A 16074-nucleotide genomic window follows, 5' to 3' on the forward strand; every position below is an offset into this window, starting at 1 on the left:
TTGCGTGCTAACATAACTCAGATAACACGAACATCGATAAGTGATAGTGACATGCAATGAGAGTATCAAGGTGATGAGATAGGCGCGAAATGCGTTAAAGCGAAAAGCAGTGAGTGATTTTCGATACTCGTCTAGCGATCCACGATAAGCGATCCACACCAAGCGATAGAGGTTCACACAATAGTCAATAACCAGTGGTAGAGATTGCGAGATCAGCACAAGATGCGATTGCGATTTCGAGCCACATATCGAGTGATTTAGATTGCGAGATAGATCTAGCAAAACTGCGATTGAGTTACGATGTAGACTTACGACCAGTCTTGCGTTGCTCCAATTGCTCTTCGGGGTGAACTTACCCAAGTCCATCGATGTGGCAATTGCGTTGCGTTCGCAGACTTACGAAAAGTCTCGCAGCGATGCGATTTAGTTTTTGTTACGCCTTGCGGTCAATTTGTAGTGTGTCGAAAATAACCATGATAATATAATAGGTCTAATAACGTCCAACTCCACATGGCACTTTCTTCACGAAACTTTGGTAGTATGGTAAAGCACACCTTGCGTTACCCCTACTACTTATGTCCCGCGATTTGGTGTCACGCTTTGTTGACATGGCCAAGACGCTTATATATAAGAAGTACCAGTGACGTATCCACCACGCTTGACCATGCTTTTTAACGTTATGGCACCATTAGAATTCACTACAATCTCCGTGCACTGACCAAAATAATCCCGTGTGCACCCGCGATTAGTCGTTCCTTGCACGTCTATCGTACCTCGTTCTAAGAGTGTTGTGGGGGTAAAATACATTATATAGTACATAGTGTTAACCTATAGATTGTGCGTGAGTATAAGAGAAATAGAATCCACATGTGTCGAAAGATAGAATGAGTTCCACACATAAAAAGAAATTGACGGCGATAAGTCGTATTATTACAACAACATTAAAAAAATAAGGTAACGTTGCTGTAGGGGACTTCTGCGGAGGCTGCGGTTGCTGCTGAAACTCCTCATGGTTGTGGTCCTGTGCGGCAGTGCTGTGTATAATGACCATACCAGTTGCAATTTGTGCAATAGCGACAATTTGCTTCTGGCGGGTGATGATACCATACAGGGGATGAGCTCTGTTGTAGGTGTGCTTCAAGTGGACTGGAACTGCTTGGAGAGGTTCTGGTTGCGATAGCCCAGTTGCCGAGGAGTCTGGGCTCATAGTCTTTCGTTTGCAGCTAGGTTGTGCTTCCTGAGATGATGCAATGTCGTCGGCGGATTCGTCTGGGGATTCGTCGGGGTCATCCTCGGAACAATCCTCAGAGGAACCTTCAGAGGAGTCGTCAGATGAATCATCAGCCGATTCGCCATAGGAATCATCGGAAGAGTTGATGATGATTGCTTCATGAGCCTGTTTGACAGGATTCTTAGAGAAAAATCCGTCTAAGACTTGTTTGCTGTTGATCTCTGCGGCTAGGCGGTAGGTCTCTTCGATGGTAGCAGGTCTTGCAGCTTCGACAAAATCGCCCACACACTCAGGCAAGCCGCGAATGTACTTCGTAATGGCTTTTTCTGAAGTGTTGACTTGGCTTGGGCAGATTATGCTAAGCTGTTTGAACCTTGCGGTGTAGCCAGCATTGTCACCTCCGACTTGCTTGATTTCCCAAAATTCATTTTCTAGCTTTTGGACTTTGTGAGAAGGACAGTATTCTTCCTTCATGAGTTCCTTCAGCTCGTCCCAAGAGAGGGCATAAGCTGCGGAGATCCCACGTTTGTTGCGTTCAGCGGTCCACCAGTCGAGTGCTTGTGATTGAAATACTCCGGTAGCGCAAGTAGTACGGAAACTATCGGGACACCCACTCTGACGAAGGGTAACGTCGATAGAATCGAACCACTGGAGTAGTTGAGAGACACCTGCTTCACCCGTGAACTCCATCGGATCACAGGCTTTGAAGTGTTTGTAGAGAAAAGCAGATTGCGGCGCTTCCGTCTTAGAGTCCTTCGAGGCTCGAGAGTTGCTGAGAGAGTGCACTTGAGCGACAATTTGAGGAATGAGCTTGATAACTTCCTTGGTCACAAGCGAGGCAATCCTCTTATCGGCGCTTCGTTTGGCTCTTCTCCTAGCCATTCGTCTCGAGGTAGAGTTGTGGGAAGGCATCTAGACAGAGAGATATTTGGAATGAGATTCGATCATAATGATTTTGAGTTTTTTTTTGTGATGCGATTGGGCGCGATCAAAACTTGTAACACATAACATATTAGATTCCACATAGGAGCCACATAGGAGACACGAGATTTCCTAGATTCTCACACAATGATTCATTTGTATTTAGATAGAGATAGTTGTAGTTTATACTTACACACATATATTATGGTTTAGAATGCGTGAGGACGCGTTGAGAGAGAGAATGCGAGAGAAAAGCGGGCAATTAGACATTAGTTTTGTTGCGAACATTCGATCTTTGTTTTAGATTGCGATGGCTGTGCGAATTGTGCGTTTTGTAAAACAGGGAGCGAAAATTAATAATCGTGAATTAAACACACATAGAATGTAACTAAGTTCATTGAAGCATAAAATCGATGAGTCGTAGGCTTAGTAAAGTAATCTGAGTGCCTCGGGTGTTTAGGCATCGACTACCCAAAGTAACCCAACTATACCCAACAAGTTCGTGCATGCGCGTTGACCTAGAAGACTGATGCTTCCACTGGGATGCAGCTCATGGCATTCGTCTTCCAAGTCATCGCGTGGCTCGAGTCATTGTTATGGTCGAGTCCTTGGTGAGAGCTTTTCGAAATCATTTTAGAGAGTGGAACGGTTTGTTAGGGTACGGGTTTCACCCCTGACTTAACAGTTTCGTCCCTAATTGTGGTTGTGCTCGTCGAATAAATCCGAGAGTTCCACTAGAAATTCGAAATGGAGACTTTCGTCGAGATGTGGATATCACTCCTAGCTCGACGAAAGGTTCTCGTGCTAGAAAAATGTGCTGAGTGAGCGATCTCATTCGAGAGTTCTTGGTTTTCACACCTGGTCTCGACTGAATCACTCGGTTTCATTATGCGAGTATTTTTGAAAACATGTGCATTGTGTCGGCCTTAGGAAAGGCTAAGTAATATTTCAGCCTTAGGGAAGGCTTCCTTGTGTGAAGCTGTCGTACGCGGTGTTCACACAAAGTTGTTGCTTTTAGCAATTTCAACCGAGAGTATCAAGTAGGCCCAATACAAACCCTACTGGGTTCGTATGAGTCGGCCTGTGGGTACTTAGACTATAGACTAGGTCAATTTCTAAGACGTCGACCCGGACTAGGTCGAGTCTTGCCTAATTCCCTATAGTTATGGCTCTGATACCAATCTGTCACACCCCAACCTAGGGCGGAATCAACGGGGCGTGGCACTATGCGAATCAGATTGTTCAAGAGAATCCATAACAACTATATTGCGACAGTATTTAATGTATTTATTATCCCATACTAATAAACCATACAATCACATAAGGTATCACAGATTTCTTGTCCTCTCGAACAATAGAATCCGACAACGTAGACTTTTAAGTGAGTTTCTAGACTTCCTAGCTTGATTTGATGTAGACTGCAACTAAACCTGCAACATACGTTAAAATAATGTCAATACTAAAGTATTGGCGAGTATACATGTTTGATATGTAGTAGCATAATAGATTAAAAAGTGTTGCGAATTTCCACATGCATAAACGTAATACATGACATATATACTCACAAAACTGATACTACCAGCTAAGTCCTCGATGCTCGATTCTTCGATGGCATAATTAGACCCCGTCGGGCGCAATAGTACTATACTAGTCGTGGTGGGACGTCACGAGTATAAGTCCTAGCACATATGCAACTAGCATCACGTATATCTATGCATAACAGTTATTCGCAAGTGATAAATTGATTTATTGAATAGTTCGTTTGATAAGTTCGATCTGTAAGGAACGTATGTTACACCCAAAATGCGATAAAAAGGGTTCAAGTATACTCACAGTGCATATTTGGTTGGATTGGCGGGATAATGTCTGAGAATGCCCTGATTATAGACTGATCACATGAGCGTTTGATGGCGCATTAAATGATAACGGAATACACAAAATCGAATGATAACCAGACAGAAGGCTGGCTCGTTCGGATGGGCTGTCCGATCGGTAGGCTGTCCGATCGGATGGGCTGTCCGATCGGCTAGCCTGTCCGATCGGATGGGCTGTCCGATCGGCTAGCCTGTCCGATCGGTTGGCCTGTCCGATCGGATAGCCTGTCCGATCGGTTCACCTGTCCGATCGGTTGGGCTGTCCGATCGGCTGGCCAGTCCAGCTGTATTCGACAATATTTTGAAGGTTTTCGGTGGTTTTGGTCGAGACGTTGCTGTGTCGTGTTAAACAACTGAAATTCCGTCAAGTCCGACTTATTTTAACGGCCGGGAATCACCCCGTTTCATCAGAACTGGCCGTTCTTGGCGGCTTTTCCATGTTTAACCCGAAATTGGTTGTCTCATCGTTAGGAATCAGATCTTGGACCAACACAACACTAGAAATGAGTAGAAGGTCGGTATAAGTTCTGATTCCACCATTTTTAGTGCTTTGAGAGTAAAAGAGTTGAAAGAAAATTGGAAAACTATCTGTTAATCCTTTTATTCATGATTAAGTGTAGATCCGTTACGAAAATGTTGTTTTTCTTGTTGAAATCCTTCGAATCTGAGTTGTTCTTGGTGGAATGAGGCCAACACTTGAAGTTCATAAGAACTTTATGATGACATCACTCTAGAACATCCCCAAATCCATTGATTTCACGGTTAAAAGTTGAGATTCTAAAGATAGAAAGGTGGAGGAGTGCATATAGATCAAAGAAGTACAAGATTTGAGTTGAAAACTTACAAGAAACGTGAGAAATCGAGAGATGAAGGGGTTGGAACGTTTGGTCGAGCAACAACAGTCACAACAAGTGTGCTTGAGATGACAAATGGGGTATTTATAGGCAAGGAGGAAGGAAAGGAGGGAAGGCTGGTCCGGATCGGCCGGCCCGTCCGATCGGTTGGCCCATCCAGCCGTTCGGCCGGCCCATCCGTCCGGACGGCCTGTCCGTTCGGAGGCATCTCGATCCTCATTTTTGTGCGTTGCGATAGTTTTGGGCGCACATTCTCATTCGTATTCAGTTATTATTTATTTATCTATTATAACTAATCACAAAAAAGGGTCATATATACGTATCTATATATTCAATATTCGGTGCGATGCTCGAGTTACGCGTGCCTTCGAGTGCGTTCTTCGATGTGATGTGCCACAATGATTATCGGGGTGCTACTTGCTCGTATTGCCATCATCGTCACGATGGCTGGAGGCATGGTACTCACCCGAAAGTCCTTGTTAGCATTGATTGTTTACGTTTCAACACCTCACGGCTATCGAGGAGGGTAGAATAGGTCCTCACTCAATGTCATCGTGAGTGTTATTATTTGTGAAAATAGCTTTGTAATAGTGATATAATATGCGTAATTACTCGAATATACTATGATATAGCGGTGTATCTGATATAGTTACATTATGATCCGAATCCCTGGTGCTAGGCGTAACGAGTATAACGAGTAGTAACAACGCACGAAAGTCATCATCTTCCATATGATGAACTTGTGTGGAAGCTTGGGCTTTCCAAACTAAGTTTCACTCCTTCATTTGAACCTCATTTATGAACACTCTTGTGACTTACTAGAATCAAAGTACCTTAGCCCCGTCTAGCCTTCGACACTTAGGATTACCTTTCCATGCCGTGTTCACACACCCGGGTTATAGTGTACTTGCTCACTTGAGCATTGTTAGATAGGTTTATTTTCTTGTTATTCATGACCCTCCGAACCATCTTCATGGTGGTTTGTGTAGTGGTGAATCATATAATGAGGTTTTAACCTCCATGCTTGACAATACATGATACTACATGATATTCTTGATTAGACTTAGTTGAGGTTATTATTATTACAACTATATAAGTATATAACTATATAATACATGGTTGAATTTGTTATGATAATCAATTTATGATTATTCGTCATAAACCTAGGCCAACGTATCTAAGATTCTAAGATGCTTGTTATGATTCTAATGGGCAATTTGGGACCCATGAAACCACTTAATATAGTATCATAAACGAGCTCTTAGAACTAGATATTATTTTCATACAAAACTTTTTACTGCTTTAAATTCCAAGTTGAATCTTCCATTCTTAATCCTCGAACTTACACACCTTCATTTACCCTTGTAGGGTGACTCGGTGTTCCATCCCCAACTTACTCAACACTTCACGGAATTATCAAGTTTGAAGCTTGCAAAACGTGTTAACTTATCAAAATACACAAATACACACAAACCTACTTTATTCGCTTAATCCGCCATACATGCTATTTGTTATGCTTAAGTTACATGTTAGATTACATACATGCTACTTGTCATTAACTTAGCTAGCCCATCTTAACATATATAGCGCCATAGGAGTAGCACGCCGCCCGTCGGGGTATTGTTAAGCTTATTATACGTAAACGGTCTCGTTCACTTTAGTGGCGAGGGATGCACATAATTCTCGTGGACACTCGGGTTTGACTTTTAGTATCGCATGCTAGTTTAACCTTGTATACAAAATTGCCATGTTGGATTCGAGTAATTCTTTTATACTTATGCTATGTATTTAAAACTTGTGTACTCGCCAATGCTTTTGCGTTGAACTATACTATTAACATGTTACAGGTTGATGATGATGCTCGTGACGAATCTAGTAGGGACGACTTAGAAACACACTTGAAATACTATATTTGAATATTTTACTATGTTAAACTTGTTGGATTTTGTCTTTTGTCTTTTTGATGTTGTATTTGATTTCTTATGTTGTACTTGACAATTTATTATTATGATTGAAATCGGCTTTGAATTAAATTATTATCCCATAGTGTTATGAAGTCTTTGAGCAATCTCGTTCGTCTCACTCCGATGTTTCGCCATCGGTTCGGGTGTGACAGATTGGTATCAGAGCCATAACTATAGGGAATTAGGTACCATACTTTTGACCATTCTTGCTACTTGTTTAAAATGCTTATTCTTTCTATTTGCTGCTTTCTACTTCTTTTGTCTTAATACTTACAACATGTCTTTCGTAAGACATTTTACACAATACACTTTGAAGACTTGAAGACACTCGTAATACAAACGAGACGAGTTCACTAAAATAGGCGTGAAACCCATAATTTGGTGAACGACTCTCACTCTGCTTATCCTATTTTGCACGGAATTACGCCATCAAGTTAGGAGTGAAATCCACATCTTGATGGTAAATTTCCAATTCAAATTCTAGTGGACCCTCGTCAAAGTGTCGAAATTAAGTTTTGACCCGACGAGTACCAACCACACTTAGGGTACGAAATCGCCAAGTTAGGGGTGAAACCCAAATCTTGACGACTAGTCCCATTCCTCGATTTTCAATCCCGCCAAAGTTTCGATTGTTTTCATCAATTAGGGACGTGTAGTAACTGGAAGGGTAAGATACCATTAATCGTTTCTCGGCGAGAGTATCTTACCTATAGGCCAAAGCACGTTTCCCTAATTTGAAAGGACTTTCAATTCACTTTGGAATAGTCGATGTTTCTAAACCCGAAACAATCCCATGTTTTATTGAGCCTCTCTTTTATGTTATCTCAATTTCTATGTGATTTTTAATACTTGTTACCTCGTTCATTTCAAAACCAATACACGATTCGCACGTATCTCGCAATCAAAAACAATAATAATTCTCGTGAACAAACTAAATCTATACTCTTTTACGTGTTCATACCTGTTATACCTTGTGAATACTTGTTGAATACATGCAATTTATGTGAATCATACGTGCTACATGATACTTACATGCTTATACATGCAAAAACCTTAATTTGAATTATGATCAAGTCTCATCCTTTACTTCTCTTTCAATTCCTTAGATGTCTTCCCACAGTATGTCCAAGAAGACCAAGTCCAAGAAGGGTTCTAACTCCAACTCCGACACGATGTCCAAGAAAGATTGCATGAAATTCATGGCCAAGCAAATGGCCAAGATCATACCCGATATCGTTAGCAAGATCCAACCCAACCCTGACTCACCCCATGCCTCCGTCGACTCAAAGGTGGAAACACCCAGAGTGACGTTCCTGTTTAAGTAATTTATGGCCTGTAAACCCCTCGAGTTCACTAGCAAGGATGGTGCCACCGCCCTGCTGACATGGTTCGATGCTATCGAACAAACTTTCCTCTAAAGCGGTTCTCCTGACAACCTGCGAACCCTGAACGCTACAGGGGTATTCCGTTCAAGAGCTCTCGAATGGTGGACCTCTGAGCGTAATACGCGAGGAAATGACGCAGCCCACGCCTTGCCTTGGGCTGAACTGAAGCAATTAATGAAGGACGAGTTTTGTCCTCCCCACAAGATTCAAAAGCTAGAAAATGAATTCTGGAATTTAAAGCAAGTCGGGAACGACAACGCTGGTCTGACGGCGCGCTTTAAACAGCGCAGTGCCCTCTGCCCTGGCCAACTCGACTCTGTCGACAAGGCCATTGCCAAATACATTTGTTGCCTCCCACCTACCATGATGAATCACGTTGTATCTGCGTCCCCCAAAACCCTCGAAGATGTATTCCGTTTAGCAGCCGAACTAAATAACAACTTTGTTCTTCATGAAACTTCTAACAAAACTCCGTCAAAGAATACACACCAAGCTACCACTGACACCATCACCATTGAACCCTCACCCTCCCAATCGTCCAAGAAAAACAAGGGTAAGAAGCGGAAGGCCTGGAGCCAAAACTGTGCGGTTGTTACTCAGCAAAACTCGAAACCTTTACAGTCAATTCCTACTACACTCAGCCCTGTACCACAAAAAAAGGGAAATACACTGGGTCGTATCCCAAGTGTAACCATTGCTCTTACCACCATCCCATTAACACCCCATGTCGCAAATGCGCGAACTATAAAAGGTTGCAAACCCGACCCTTAACCAGGTTCAACCTCAAGTCGCCACTGTACGAGCATGTTTCAAGTGTGGCGATCTTCACCATCTCTCCAACGTTTGCCCCCAGCGCAACCAACCACAACAATAACAGCAACAACAACAACAGCCTCAGCAGCAAGCTCGAGGCATAGCTTTCGTCATCACTGCCGCTCAGGCACAGAACGCTAATGACGTCATAACTGGTACGTTTCTTGTCAACCATGTCGATGCTTCTTGTTTATTTGATACTGGCGTAGATAAGAGTTTTGTATCTATTGAATTCGAACCTATGCTTAAGTGTAAACGCTCTAAGTTACCAAGATCATTCGCTGTCGAAGTCGCAAATGGTAAATCCGTCATCGTCGATTCCGTCCTTTCTAAGTGTTCCTTGAATCTTAATGATCATACGTTTTCGATTAATCTCATACCTATGCAAATGGGTAGTTTTGACGTCATAGTAGGTATGGACTGGCTTAGGCGAGTTTTTGCTAAAGTTGTTTGTTCTGACAAGTTCATTCGTCTTCCTCTTCCTAACGTTGATTCCTTGCACGTCTATGGCGAGAAACCTTCTAAGGGTCTCAAGCTTATGTCGTGTACTCAAGCGAACAAACACTTGCGTAAGGGTTCCTTCACCTTTCTTGCCCACGTTGTGGAAAAGAAGGATAAGGGCTCGAGCATGAGTAATGTTCCTGTTGTACGTGATTTTCCTGATGTGTTCCTTGACGATCTTCCTGGTCCGCCTCCTACTCGTTTTGTTGACTTTCGCATTGATTTAGTGCCTGGTGTTACATCTGTCGCTAAGTCTCCCTGCCGCTTAGCACCCTCGGAAATGCAAGAGCTATCGAGCCAACTTCAAGAGCTTCTAGATAAAGGCTTTATACGCCCTAGTACTTCTCCTTGGGGCGCTCCTGTTTTATTCGTCAAGAAGAAAGATGGATCGTTCCAAATGTGTATTGACTATCGTGAGCTCAACAAGCTTACAGTCAAAAACCGATATCCTCTTCCTCGTATTGATGATCTCTTCTATCAATTACAAGGCGCAACTTGTTTCTCCAAGATTGATCTCCGTTCTGGTTATCATCAACTTCGAGTCCTCAAAGAAGATATACCTAAAACCGCTTTTCGAATGCAATATGGTCATTATGAGTTCATGGTCATGCCCTTTGGTTTGACCAATGCACCTGCAGTTTTCATGGATTTGATGAACCGCGTGTGCAAAGCTTATTTAGAACGTTTCGTGATCGTCTTCATCGACGATATCCTCATCTATTCCAAGACTCAAGAAGAGCACGAGCGACACTTACGTCTTATTCTTCAACTTTTACGCGCTGAACGTCTTTACACCAAATTCTCCAATGTGAATTTTGGTTAAAAGAAGTTCAATTTCTTGGTCACACCGTCAACGAACTTGGTATACACGTTGACCCTACAAAGATTGAAGGTGTGAAGAACTGGATTGCTCCTAAGTCTCCATCTGAAATTCGTTTGTTTCTTGGTCTAGCTGGTTACTATCGTCGCTTCATTTCCAACTTTTCCAAAATCGACGTTCCTCTTACCTCATTGACTCAAAAAGATAAACCTTTTGTTTGGGGTCCTGAACAAGAGGAATCTTTCCAAACGCTCAAGGACATGCTTTGCAATGCTCCCAACCTCCCTCTTCCCGATGGTAATGACGACTTCGTCGTATATTGCGATGCTTCAAACCTTGGTCTAGGTTGTGTCCATGTGCAACGAGACAAGGTTATCGCTTACGCGTCGAGGTAACTCAAAATACATGAGAAGAACTACACTACGCACGGTCTTGAACTTGGTGGAGTTGTTTTTGCCTTGAAGATATGGCGACACTACCTTTATGGTACTAAGTGTGTGGTCTTCACCGACCATAAGAGCCTTCAGCACATCTTCAACTAAAAGGAACTGAACATGCGTCAACGTCGTTGGGTAGAGTTGTTAAACGACTACGACTGTGAAATTCGCTACCATCCAGGTAAGGCGAATGTCGTGGCCGACGCACTTAGTGTGACACCCCCAAAAACACTAAATTTTAAATATAAATATATAAAAACGTGAGTTGGTCATAACCAACGGTGATGTAACTAGGAATAAATAACCTAATTAACTAAATGTTGGTAGATAACTTGGATAATACAAATAAACGCACCTTTTAAAATAACTTTCAAACGTGAGAGACTAAAAGGGGCGAAGATGAAAGATATTTTTAATTAAAACAATTAAAAACCAAAACACATATATGTGTGTGTGTGTGTGTGTGTGTTTTGTCGAGCTATCCAGGAGAACAAGAAGGTTCTCTTCAGGAACCCTAAACTCACAAAATTCAACAAATAAAAGGGAAATCGAGCTAGAAAATTTGGGGCTTTTTCTAAATTCGTGATTACCTAAGCTAGGAGATCACAAGGTATGTCAAATTTTGTCATTTGGTGATATCTTGAATTTATGATGAACACTCATAATCGAAATTCTTGATTGAATGTTGACTGTTTGAGTGATATTGACATGAGTACAAGTCTAGGAACAAACCCTAGATGTAAACTTGTTGAATTTGTGCCATAAGGCTAGTGATCGAAGGATTAACCTTGTATGTGCTAGTGGATTTTATGATAATATGATGAACACATGAATTTGAGTGTTGAATTTGTGATAATTGATGTTATTGTGCAAGTTCTAGATAATCTTCATGAACACTAGACATAAGGTCTTGATTTTGATGTTAAAATTTGTTTAAAAGAATAACCATGAATTAGATAAAAGATGCATAAGAATCTTGCTCGCAAGGTGCTTGTTAAAATGCCTAATGGAATGTTGATATGTCGAAATTATGAAAGAAACGCGTAATTGGCTAATTTGACAAATTACGTTTGATATGGGATAATACGAGTTCTAAACGTGATGTTAATTGAACTCTATAGGCAAAGCGGGTGAATCTTCAAGCAGCCAAGTTGGAACGGACGCGCGCTTGAAGGATAAGCATTAAGGTACGTGACTTGTTGTTTCGTCACATTTTTATAAACAAGTTTAGTCGTAGATATGTTTAATGTTTTAATATAGTGAAAATGGTTGCGTTTGGTATGTCAATAAAGTGATGGATTTCACTTAGACAACTAAACGGGTCAAAATAAAATGATTAGTAAAATGTTGGTTTTAAGTGATTAGAAGGTCAAGAAATAAACCAGTGAATTGGATGTGTAAGTCGAGTATCGGAAACGCTAAATTTAGATTGATGAACTTTAGTTGGAATCGAAACTTAGAGAATTAGAGGTTCTTTAAGTTAAAGACGGAAAATTCGATGCTTGAATCAAGTTAATCAAGCAGATAAAATGCGTATGCAAACCATGTAGTGGGAACAAACGCGCTAGTGTTATTGAGCCCGGAAATGGGTAAAATGAACAAGGCTTTAACCTAGGGATGGCAAAAATACCCTAGCCCGACGGGCATACCCGAAACCCAACACAAATGGGACGGGTATACTCGATACCCGACGGGTATTGGGCCGGGTATGGGATTAGTTTCAAAAAATTCCGCGGGTATGTGTCGGGTATGGGATTAGGTGATACCCGGCCCAATTACCCGAAACCACATACCCGTTTACCCGAACTATATACCCGATCTTATACCCGAAGTTTCCACCTAGCATTCCAACTCTCGTGATGCACAAAGCCATCATAAACATAATAAAACAAAATAGAACAGTTAAACTAGTTTGATTCATATGCATCTATACATAGTATTTTACAACAAAAACTTTAAAATTAGTTCAACTTTACTGAATTCTTTTGAAGCCTGTTGATTAAAAACATGAAAACGGAATGTATTAGACGATGTACATTAGAACTGAACCAATATACATAACCGGCATATATAAAAACTGAAATCATACCTTGAAGATGTTATTCATCAAGCCTAACAGATGCATACATTCATCTCAAACATTCAATAAATAACCTATGGAGAAATTAACAAAATAATATAAAAAATCATAGGCATTTGATCAAATACCTTATAAGCATGTCTAAACAATTAAAACACATGGAAGATTCAATACGACCCCAACCAATTACACGAATATATTTTGAGATCGCTATATACATGGATACATTCTGCACATATACAAAAGCATACATGGATACATTCTGCAACTGACTCGATGTACATCAGAACTGAACCAACATACATAATCGAAATATATAAAAAAATGAAATGATACCTTGAAGGTGTGTATAGCTGCTCTTTCTATCTTTCTACTGTAAATCCCATCACAATGAGTATCTGATCAATATTATCGATTTCATCTTTAATAGCAGCAACAAAACTAACTTAGGGTTGAAATTGGCTTATCATTCTGTTAAGAAAATTGATGGTCTCAACACATAGTTGGGTTTTACCTTCTTTGTCATGACGTTTTAGCATTTCTGACTTTTCAACTGCATTTACCATAGGTTGCATATACTTTAGTACTCTCTTTGCTGGTGATTACTCCAGATAAAAAGATTGCAACTTCCTATAGTATACCACTACATATGCATTATTCATTTTATTAAATTAAATTTATAATTGAAGAAACTTACTGATACCAATAAATACAAATACGTGATCTTGTATAAGACATGAGCTCTACTTTAGACCATGGGGTGTGGGCGTGGGTGGGGCGGCGGTTGCCAAACAACACTGGCTAGACCACGCCAGGCTAGCGTTGGCCATGGCGTTGCCCCGCTGGCGTGGCCTGCGTGGGGATTGAGCCTGGCGTGGGGCGAGGGAGGTTAGGAAAAAACGGCTTAAGCTTTCAATTTCAGAAAAAAAAACCACATGGTAACCCACGCCAGCCTGGTCACGCCGCTACCACACCCCACTTTTTTGGGTATGGACTGTTGGAGCCCACATCTGCCACGTGTCGAGCAATGTCCCCAACCCAAGCTCCTCCACACCCCATAGTCTTAAGGATTTGGATTTAGTCTATACAAGTTCGGGTCAAACTTGGAAACACGTTTAACTAAACGGGTTGTGTTTGAGGTACCCATTTGACCCATTCATTTACTTGTTAGGCCATCCGTAGTCATAAAGCCCCTTTGTGGGCGTTATGCGACACGTGTCGTGCCACGTCACACAGGGGCTTTATGGAGTGTTATGTCACTTAAGGTCGTAGTCATAAAGCCCCTACCCATCATTACCAAATTATTAATTTTCAATTTTTTTATTAATTATAAAAACCCTTAACTATTTTTGATTGGTCAAAGTTTGAAAACCAAACACACATAGCGCCACTATATGCATGGCGCCACCCAATAAAAAAGCCCCTATAACGCCGCCCGCCGTGGTGTTCGGGGCGTTATGGGGCGCTATGGGAGAAAAAAAAAACCAAAAATCACGCCCCACTACAGGGGGTCTTATAAATGTGTTTATGTAACAGTAACTTAAAACTATTTTGGGTAATTTTATCCAAAAGTTCAAAATTATTAAAAACAAATAAGCATGATTTAACATATTTCTTTCAATAAAATAACTTTTCATGTATGACATGATATTCGGGTCCATGTCGTGTTAAAGTCAGGCCGGATTCGTCAAAACATGAACACTACGGATTAACATCCCTAAAAAATCACTATCATTTGATTCGTTTGCATGTATACATAGTATTTTACAGCAAAACAATACATATATTTAGCTCATCTTAAGTGGTCCAAATGCATATTTTCTAACCTACATGAGATAATTTTTATTTCAAAGCCAAAAAAGTTTCTACTTGATGTCCGAAAGTATAATCAGATTGGTACTTTCTGCACAATCATATATTCAGTCTTGATCAACATCATTACCACATGAACTTAAATCACATTATATTAATCATTCCCTTTAACTTCGGTGAATTAAAATATATATATACTAAGAGTATGAGTTGACATTGTTCTTGCCCGAATGTATTGATTGTGACGGCATCGGTCTCATTTTTGAAGAATCCACTGTCATCAAACACAATAACACAGAGGAAAAACAAAACATGTAAGATCATCAAAACATTCAAAATTTGTAAGGAACGACACTACTGATGACAACACTAAAGCAACCAAACAAATCTAAAACTAAACACTGTAAGCATTACATTCTAATACATTTGAATAAATAGAAAAATTGCATCCATATACCTTCAGATGTCTCAAAAGCAATGTCTCCAACTAAAAATTATCTGTAATAAAAAAACATTGAGAAGTTAGTTTTAAAATTTATAAGCTAAAACATAAATTAAGGCTTTTGTGCAAGCGTATCCGAAACCTAAATTCAAAATAAAAAAAAATCCAACATCAAACAAATATCAGAAGCACTGACCTAACAATTAAACAATGGCATAACATATGTTAATTAATGAAAGAGACGAAGAACCGGAGGTTTTCCAAAGTCTGGAACACTAAATTACGGGATCTAACCTCGGGTTTGTCGATCTCCTCGAAAAAGGAACATGCATCTTCAAGTTCGTACACTGAATCTTCGCCGGAACCTCACTGAAGGTGTTGGTGCACTGATGTCTGTTAACTTCGTCTTTAATGAGTCTTGTATTGTATTGTATGTATTAGATCAGGGCATGCAAAACGAGAAAACAGTATTTTAGGGTAATTCCGTACGAAATTATACTTGTGTAATTTCGCACGGAATTAAAGGATCCCAAACGAAATTAATGTTTCATGCGAAATTAGGTAATTTCGCACGGAATTAACTAATTCCGTATGAACATGTAATTTCGTATGAGTTGGGTTCGTGCGGAATTAATTCTCTATAAATACTGATGTTGCCAGTGTCATTTCATACGGAATTAGTGTGTAGAGAGCCGAGGTGCTGCCGGATTTTTGTCAGAACTGTTTGTAAAAGCTCAGGAAATCAGTAATAGAAGAATATTTGAAAGGATCAAGTTGTTTGACATCTTTTACATTGATTTCGCCTTTGTATTTGATGATGAACTACTCAAACTGACTTTTTAGGGTCACCGGACGATCCAACAAGTGGTATCAGAGCTTAGGACGAGGAGTTCATACCAATTCAGCTTGATTTCACTGGATTCTCTCACTTCTACACCTT

General features: G+C 40.6%; 1 long non-coding RNA gene across 1 annotated transcript; it reads right to left on the reverse strand.

The window, feature by feature from the left end:
• Positions 1 to 14782: 14782 nt before the first annotated feature.
• On the reverse strand, positions 14783 to 15408 carry LOC110863957. Its single transcript, XR_002549499.2, has 3 exons — positions 15331 to 15408; positions 15150 to 15190; positions 14783 to 14966 (listed from the first exon to the last, which is right to left on the reverse strand). It is a non-coding gene; the product is annotated as an uncharacterized LOC110863957 (long non-coding RNA).
• Between the last annotated feature and the right edge of the window lie 666 nt (positions 15409 to 16074).

Source organism: Helianthus annuus, chromosome 6 (genome assembly GCF_002127325.2).
Source record: "Helianthus annuus cultivar XRQ/B chromosome 6, HanXRQr2.0-SUNRISE, whole genome shotgun sequence".
Lineage (NCBI taxonomy): Eukaryota > Viridiplantae > Streptophyta > Magnoliopsida > Asterales > Asteraceae > Helianthus > Helianthus annuus.